Genomic DNA, 9,447 nt, shown 5'->3' with positions numbered 1-9,447 from the left:
ACGTCCTCCCAACGTGAAAGCCGCTATACAAATATAATCTTGTTGTTGTTGTATTAATTATTGCAGTGAACGCCAAACCTCAGGCCTTCAATGCCAACGGTGTTCGCCCACAAAATACACAGGAGTCCTGTAGCTCAGTGGTTAGAGCACTCGCCTCGCAAGCGAGAGACCTGGGTTCGATACCCAGCAGGGCAAAACCTTGGGCAAGTTTGTATACTCCACACGCCCAATAATAATCACTCAAGAAAAAAAACAATAATAAATTGGTCACTCCAATCAACGACGGTTTGTGGGACACTGCTGTGCGCAATTGGCTGCCACGTTTCACCCACAAATATACATTCAATTCACTTTACAGTATATTCTGTGAGGCGCTTTGAGACGTCTAGAAGACGTGAAAAGCGCTATATCAAAATGCAAGGATTATTTATTATTATATACGCAGTCAATCCACTTTACAGCATATCCTGTGAAGCGAGTTGACACACAAAAAAAAAGTTTTAACTTTTGATATAAAATTCACATGTACACAATACTAATGGAGCAGATGTTTCCAATGCCCTTATTAACACTGTAAGACAGGGTAATGCCGTGCATTAGCACCCTGCCCTTTCACCTCGGGGTCCTTTGTTCCAATCTTACCTCAAATTGATTGGATGAAAATCTCTTCTCTTTCTAACTAGTTTTAAAGTTGATATTAATAATAATATTAATAATAATCCTTGCATTTGATATGGCGCCTTGTCACGTCTTGAAGACGTCTCAAAACGCTTCACAGGATACACTGTAAAGTGAATTGACTGTATATTTTGTGAGCAAAATAAGGCTGTGTCCCACAAACAGTCGTGGATTGAGTGACTATTATTACAATTTTTTTGAAAGAATTATTATCCCAGGAAAAGCGATCCGCTAATTGACGAACAACCGGTTGACTATTGACCGATATTGACTATTGGTTGGAGATGCAAACCCATAGCCCAAAATAATCAACATTAATACTACCTGGGCTGCTTGTTTCCCTGGAATGGTTCCCCTTTCCAGAATAGCGTGATTACACAGTATTGGCAGAAACAGTCAAACAATTCTGCAAGAGCTCTCAGCCCACCTGGTGCCAAACCAAAATGGTGACTGATACTTCTATAGGCAAGAATGTTATACCTTTCTGTCTGTGAAGACATGGAGAACAAACACCTCTTGAGGCCGGGCTTTCTGTCTAAGGAGGCAGCAACAATCACTTTATCTTGCAGAACTGCCACATTAATGTACCAGTGGGTACCAGCTATTCGCAATTGGCTGCCATGTTTCACCCACATAATATAGTCAATTCACTTTACAGTATATTCTTTGCAGTAGACGCTTTGAGATGTGCCGAAGACGTTGTATCAAAATGCAAGGATTATTATTACTAAAGGCAGGGCTGTGGTCAGTGGCATTGTCATGTAAGGGTAAAACAACTTAAATTGGCCTTCATTCAAAGATGCCACACAAAGGTGTCTGGAGTAATGGAGTATTACTGATGGAGTCTGATGTGAGTAATGGAGAGATTGTTAGTCTGAGTACAGTGGCAGTCCATCCTGTGAAGCTTGGAAGGCAAAGTCTTCCTAATCACCAACAAAATGCACAGTCTCTCCAATTTTGCAGTGTATCCTGTGAAGCACTTTGAGACATCCTCCCAACGTGAAAGGCGCTATATTTAACATAATAATAATAATAATAATAATCCTTGCATTTGATATAGCGCTTTTCACGTCGGGAGGACGTCCCAAAGCGCTTCACAGAACACACTGTAAAGTGAATTGACTGTATATTTGTGGGCGAACGCGGCAGCCAATTGCGCACAGCAATGTCCGACAAACAGTCGTAGATTGAAAATGACCAATTTAATTATTGTTTTTTTTAGTTTTGGAGGGATTATTATTAGGCGTGTGGAGTAAGGAAACTTGCCCAAGGTTTCGCCCTGCCTGGAATTGAACTCAGGTCTCTCGCTTACAAAGCGAGTGCTCTAACCACTGAGCTACAGGACTCCACGACATATTATTATTATGCACTCGCCTTGCAAGCGAGACACCTGGGTTCAATTCCAGGCAGGGCGAAACCTTGCTCCACACGCCTAATAATAATCCCTCCAAAACAAATCAATAAGAAATTGGTCATTTTCAATCCACGACTGTTTGTGGGACACTGCTGTGTGCGATTGGCTGCCGCGTTTCGCCCACAAATATACAGTCAATTCACTTTACAGCATATTCTGTGAAGCGCTTTGAGACGTCTAGAATGTGTTTAAAGCACAATATCAAAGATTATTATTATTATGATTATTATAAAAAGGATGGAATTCTGCTGGGATAGCCAAGAGAAATGGTAATAATAATAATCCTTCATTTGATATAGTGCATTAACAAGTCAGCAGGGCGAAACCTTCGGCAAGTTTCCTTACTCCACACTCCTGTTTACCTAGCATTAAGTAGGAACCTGGTTGTTAGTCAATTGGCGGATAGCTTTTCCGGGAGCAATAACTCCTTCCCCCAAAAAATAATAATAAATTGGTCACTTCAATCCACAACTGTTTGTAGAACACTGCTGTGCACAATTGACTGCCACGTTTCGTCCATAAAATATACATCAATTCACTTTACAGTATATTCTATGAAGCGCTTTGAGACGTCTCAAAGACGTGATAAGTCGCTATATCAAATGTAAGGATTATTAGTATCAAGATGTCCCAATTAGCTTCACAGGATATACTTACTGTAAACTGATGTGACTGTGTTTATGAAATGAAACAAAAAGCAAAACAGAAACAGACTATTGGATATTACAACCCTTTTGAGGTTGGTTTCAAAACGTTTTGGAACATTAGATACGGTTTTGTATTTTTGTTTAGCTTTATCCTTTACTGAAGGCAAGAGCCATTATAAGCTGAGTAGTTTTATTCTGTACTTGGTCATGCCATACTTGACCTGAGAATGGCAACACCGAGGGTGGGAGTAAATAAATAATAATAAATAACCCTTGCATTTGATATCGTGTCTTATGACATCGTTGAGAGAACATTTATATAGCGCACTTCACGCGGGTTAGCATCCCAGAGCGCTTAAAGTGGTCCTGGAGATGTTTCAAAGCGCTTCACAGAATATGTTGTAAAGTGGATAGACTGTATCTTGTACAAATATAATATAAATAAAAAATGTATAGTATATTTACAATATACTGAATGTAATTTAAATATTTTATATTTTTGTATAAATAATATAAAATACAGTACAAAATTACATTTGGGAATGCCCAAAGTAGAAAATCGTTACATTTTTCATTGCTTGGCATCTGCAACACTCATCCCAATGAGAGGCAAATGTCACCCAAAGAATTTTTTTAAGAGATCCATAGTTGAAAATAAAGCAACCCTTTAAATTAAATTTATGATGCTATATAACAATAATAAGAATAATCCTTCTAGACGTCTCAAAGCGCTTCATACAATATACTGTAAAGTGAATTGACTGTATATTTGTGGGTGAAACACGGCAGCCAATTGCATGCAGCAGTGTCCCACACAGTCGTGGATTGAGTGACCAAATTGTTATTGTATTTTTTTGAAGGAATTATTATCCCGGAAAAGCGATCGCCAATCGACTAACAACTGGGTTCCTACTTACTGCTAGGTAAACAGAGGCATGTGGAATAACAAAAATTGCCTAACATTTCGCCCTGCCGGGAATCGAACCCAGGTGTCTCGCTTGCGAAGTGAGTGCTCTAACCACTGAGCTACAGGGTTCCACATGAAATAAAAAGCCAATGGGATTGTAGGTTTTATACATAAGCCCATTGAATTCAAGAACAAAGAGGTAATAACCAATAATATTACAATAATCCTTACAGTTGACATAGTTCCTTATCATGTCTTTGAGACGTCTCAAAATTCTTCACAGAATATCATGGAAAGAGAAGTGATTCTATATTTTGCGGGTGAAACGCTGCAGCCAATTGCACACAACAGTGACAGTCATAGATTGAGTGACCAAATTATTTTTTTTTGATTTATTTTGGTTTTGAAGGGATTATTACCCCCAGAAAAGCCATTCGCCAATTGACTAACAACCAAGTTCCTACTTACTGCTAGATAAACAGAGGCGTGCAGAGTAAGGAAATTTGTTGAATATTTCAACCTGCCCATGTCCTCTCGCTTGCGAGGCGAGGGCTCTAACCATTAAGCTCCAGGACTCCATTTGCACAAGTGGTTAGACCGGATTTGAAGTATTGGAGGAAGTTTTATGTACCTTATTAGAGAGGAATTCAAAGCCATGGTGAGGGTACAGCTGAGATTCACTGGGATGATACCAGAGATAAATGTTTACAGTTATGTGGACAGACTTGAAGCATTGCGGCGTCTTATGCTGGAATAGAGAACTTTAAAGGAGGAATTGAACAGAGGCTTTCAAAATTATGAATGGTTATGATCAACAACAACTTGAACATATATTGTGCTTTTCACGAGGATAATGTTTTGAAGTACTTTACAGAGATGGAGTAGAAATGTAAAGCAGGGTGAGAGAGAGGGTGGTTTAGGGAAGATAGGAGGGAGATGAATAAAGGTACTGTCAAATAGGTTGGTGTCTAGAAGCATTTTGAAAATACAGTGGATGTGAGGTGGATGGATTTGGGGAGAGATTTCAAGAGAGCAGGTGGTGGTACAGAGAGGGAAGGGGCATGTATCAGGCCCAGATTATCAAGACAGAGGAGATATCTGGAGGAGAACACAAAGGCATAATGGGGAAAATAGAGATTGGGGAAAAAAATATATTTTCCCGCTCATTCAATCAGTTACAAGAACTGAGGATTATCACCATAAGTATTTTTCACAGAGATGGTTGTAACAATATAGAATACTTTATCACAAATAAATACCGGACAAATTGGGTGATAATTTTTTTCCTGCAGCAGTTGGTAGCTCTCTAACCCTGAGTCAGGCAAACTTCAAGTTGAATCTCACGGTCTAGTCTGACACTTCAATATAACATAATAATAATCCTTCCATTTGATATCACGTCCTTGAAACGTCTCAAAGCGTTTCATAGAATACGCTGTCAAGTGAATTGACTGTATATTTTGGGGGCAAAACACGGCAGCCAATTGCACACAGCAGTGTCCCACAAACACTCGTGGATTGAGTGACCAATTTATGATTAGTATATTTTTCTGAAGACATTATTTGCCCCTGGAAAAGTGATCCGCCAATCGACTAACAACCGGGTTTTTACTTACTGCTCGGTAAACAAAGACGTGTGGAGTAAGGAAATTTGTCCAACATTTCGCCCTGCCGGGAATCGAACCCAGGTCTCTCGCTTGTGAGATAAATGCTCTAACTACTGAGCTACAGGACTCTAATACAGTGCTAAGTTACAGGTGTGCTACATTGTTGGAGATGCCATTCCTCAGATGAGACATTAAACCGAAATCCTGGCTACATGTTCAGGTGGACATTAAAGATCCCATGGCACTATCTGAAAAGGGAAAGGAGCTTCTCCCAAGTGTCCTGGCCAACAAATTCTCAGATAACTCACTTTAAGGCTGTTTGCTAACATTGCTACGCGCAAATTGGCTGCCACATTTGCCTACAAAACAGTCACTATATTTTACAGTAAATTCTATCAAGCACTTTGAGATATCCTCTTGACGTGAAAGGTGCTATATCAAATGCAGGGATTATTATTATTAATAAATTAATATTCAAGGGTTTAGGGAAAGAGTAAGAAAATGGGATTAAAATAGTTGGCTCCAGTGAAGGAGCACAGACAAAATGGGCTGAACTGCCTCCATCTGCGCTGTAAACATTCTATGAACCAAATGACTCCCTCATCTTCCTTTCAAATGTGAAAGTGCATCAAAGCATGAAGATTAGTTCCCTTACATTCACCAGTGCATTCAGTGTGGCTGAATGCAGTTACTTGGTGGCACATCACACAGATTACACTTTGCAGCAGTGTAAGTCATAATGTAAATATTACAGTAAAATGTACTGTACTTCATTCAGTCTATGTTTTTTGACAAATGGCCATTATTAATTTTTCTTGCCCTATAATTACTTCTAAGTTTCTCTTTTCTGCTTCCACTGTTTTCAGCAGCCCCTGGTTTACCAATGGGATCGTCTTCCATTACTTTCAATGCTGATCAACAGCGGGTCCACTCCGGAGCAATAAATTAGAATCCAAACACAGATTTCAACAAAGTCATCCAATGATTCCACCCTGCTTCAAATTGTGGGTCCCTTTAACTCTGAGCTGGACCACAGCCCACCTTTCGGCTGGATGTGATACCCAGAAGAAAGTTCCCACATGAGCAGCCATTTTATAATCTATGGCCAAGGTACAGTGAACTCCTGATAATAAAACCCTGGCTTATACCATCACATGGCTTTTATCATTAAGTCAATATCCTGGGCACATCCCATTCAAAATATAAATAAGGCCCCCCCCCCAGCCCCCCACCTCCAACTTATTTTATCAGTTGCTTATACTGTATAAAGACGCAATCCATATATCCCAGAAAGTAAAATATTGAATATGTCATTGGATGAACTTACCTTCACCACTCAGCCATAGGTCCCGTCTGCCTGTTCAGGTGGATGTTAAAGATCCCAAGACAGTATTTTAGAAAGAGAAGGGAGTCTCTCCCAGTGTCCCAGTCAACAATCCACCAAATAAAAAAATCACCGGTTACGCACTCCAAGGCTGTTTATAGGACATTGCTGTGCACAAACTGTCTGCTGAAATTTGCCCACAAAATACACAGTCAATTCACGTTACAGTATACCCTGTGAGATATCTTGATGATGTGAAAGGCATTATATCAAATTAAAGGATTATTATTTTATCTCTGAGCAGAAATTTCAGACCTTGCATTCTTTGAAGTTCTGTCTGATTGTTAAAGTCTGAGTGAGTCAACAACAACAACTGCATTCATATAGCATCTTTCAGGTTGGGTTGATGCCCCAAAGTGCTGACTCAGATTGAACTATTTGTGGGACACTGCTGGGCGCACTTGGCTGCCGCATTTCACCCACAAAATATACAGTCAATTCACTTTACAGTATATTCTGTGAAGCGCTTTGAGATGTCTTAACGATGTGATAAGGCACTAAATCAAATGCAAGGATTATTATTATTATTATTAGGAGTCCTGTAGCTCAGTGGTTAGAGCACTCGCTTTGCAAGTGAGAGACCTGAGTTCAATTCCCGGCAGGTCAGGGTGAAACCTTGGGCAAGTTTCCTTACTCCACACGCCTAATAATTATCCCTCCAAAAAACAAAACAATAATAAATTGGTCATTTTCAATCTACGACTGTTTGTGGGACATTGCTGTGCGCAATTGGCTGCCGCGTTCGCCCACAAACATACAGTCAAGTCAACTCACTTTACAGTGTGTTCTGTGAAGCGCTTTGGGACGTCCTCCAGACGTGAAAAGCGCTATATCAAATGCAAGGATTATTATTACTGTACTTAAACAAGTTTTAACACATAAACTGACAGGTGTGGGGATCGGGCCTGCTATATCACACTGACAGTAACTTTATTCAGGCACATTATGTGTTGGTGTAGGTCCTCCCAGCCACAGTGCCCCCACTGACCCTGGAGGACTCAGACCTATAGATATAGGTTCACTGAGCTCTTTTCTCTTGGATTGATGGTGTATCAGGAGTTTACTGTAATTCTGTTTGGCTTCTCAAGACCACAAGTGGCATGAATAAAGAAAGCTCTTTAACCCATTCGATTTAATTGTTCCAGAAAACCCATTCTATCATCTGGTTCTTAAATAATTCCAGCATTTTGGCCTCAACCATCCTTCCTCGTAACCCATTCCAGACATTAATCGCTTTGTGGGTAAAGAAAAAAATCGCTACTGTCTGTTCCAAAGCTGATCATTGGCAACCTTAGATCCAAAGTTGTCCAGTTCGTCCAAGCAAACTACAATTACTATGTGTCATATTCCAACCCAAGACTCTTCCTTCGTTGGATATACCTGTAAGTATTGTTATGGAGATACTCAAGCTATATAATGCTCTGGTAAGATCACAGATAATGTACTGGTTGGCGCAATATAAGTGTGCAGAGAGCAGTGAGGATTACCCCCATGTTAGAGGAATGAGCTGTGAATAACGATTAGAAAAACTAGACCTCTTCAGGCTTGAGAGAAAACATCTCAGAGGAGGTCTTAAATGGGACTGAAAAATTAAACCAGAACTTTAGAATGCACCCAGAGAGTAAAATAACAGGATGCAGGTTTAGTTTAACAAACAGAATTGCAGGACAGACATCAGGAAGTGTTTCTTAATCTCATACCTAGAGGGTAATTAACAACTGGAACAAGTTACCAGGAAGGGTTATTGAGGCCAGTATACTAGTTGTTTAAAAAAGCAGTTTGATAATGTGATGCAAAGATGGTAGTGTGGGTATTCTGGAAAGATGAGATGAAATGGCTCGAAGGGCTTTCTGTATCCAAATCAATCTTGTGATGTTGTGAATTAATTTCTATTTTCTGAAGAATTTACACTTCTTTATTGACATGACATATGCAACATCCAGCCTTCACTTCTCTGGAGTCCAGTAGGTGCTAAACAAAGCCATTACTCATTTAAGTTAACAACATGGCTGACAGTATGTATTTTTAATTGCACTTGTTACTGCTTTACAAAGGTGGATGCCAATCAAATATTTGGGACTCAGCCAAAGTAAAAGTTGGGACGCCTCAAATTGGCCTATACCTATGGTTGGAATATGACACACAGTAATTATAGTTTACTTGGAAGAACTGGGCAAATTTGGATGTAAGGTTTGCCAAATCTTTCCACTGCGTTGGTAGACTAATCCATACAGAATTAATTGCTATCAACATCTCCATTACTGTAGCATGTGACTACCAGGATAGTAGAGGCGGACTAGATTAACCTTGGTCTTTTTTCGTTTAGCAATTTCTGCGTTCCTATGTGAAAACTGACTAGGTTACTGCTTCTTATCCAGTGATTCCCCCTGGAATTGGCAAGTCTGTTGAAGCTTCAACCAGTTGGACCAAATGGCCTGTTTCCACGCCTTTCACTCTATGCTGCTCTATATAACCTTGATCAGACTCAAGCGTGCAGTAAAAAATATTCTCAAAATATTGACAAGGTTCACTCATGGATAACGCCTCATGCGTCAGCCTAGCTCAGTGGTAGCACTCTCGCCTCTGGGTCAGAAGATTGTGGGTTCAAACCCTACTCCGAGACTTGGAAGCACATAGTCTAAGCTAACATTCCCCTGCTCTTCTGCTTTACGGGAGATTTGTTTCATTGTCAGAGGTGCTGGCCTTCGCAATGAGACATGATAACAAAGTCCTGCCTGACTGTTCAGGTGGACGTTACAAGATCCCATGGCACTATTCGAAAGAGAAGGGAATTTCTCCTGGTGTCCTGG

General features: G+C 40.1%; 1 non-coding gene across 1 annotated transcript; it reads right to left on the bottom strand.

Annotated features, from left to right (window-relative positions):
• Nucleotides 1-1,952: 1,952 nt before the first annotated feature.
• On the bottom strand, nt 1,953-2,024 carry trnat-ugu. The gene has a single exon. It is a non-coding gene; the product is annotated as a tRNA-Thr (tRNA).
• Between the last annotated feature and the right edge of the window lie 7,423 nt (nt 2,025-9,447).

This window comes from Callorhinchus milii, unplaced genomic scaffold (assembly GCF_018977255.1).
Source record: "Callorhinchus milii isolate IMCB2004 unplaced genomic scaffold, IMCB_Cmil_1.0 Scaffold4, whole genome shotgun sequence".
In the NCBI taxonomy this organism is placed as follows: domain Eukaryota; kingdom Metazoa; phylum Chordata; class Chondrichthyes; order Chimaeriformes; family Callorhinchidae; genus Callorhinchus; species Callorhinchus milii.
Note: the sequence above shows the minus strand (reverse complement) of the source record. Positions and strands in the feature narration are given on the sequence as shown.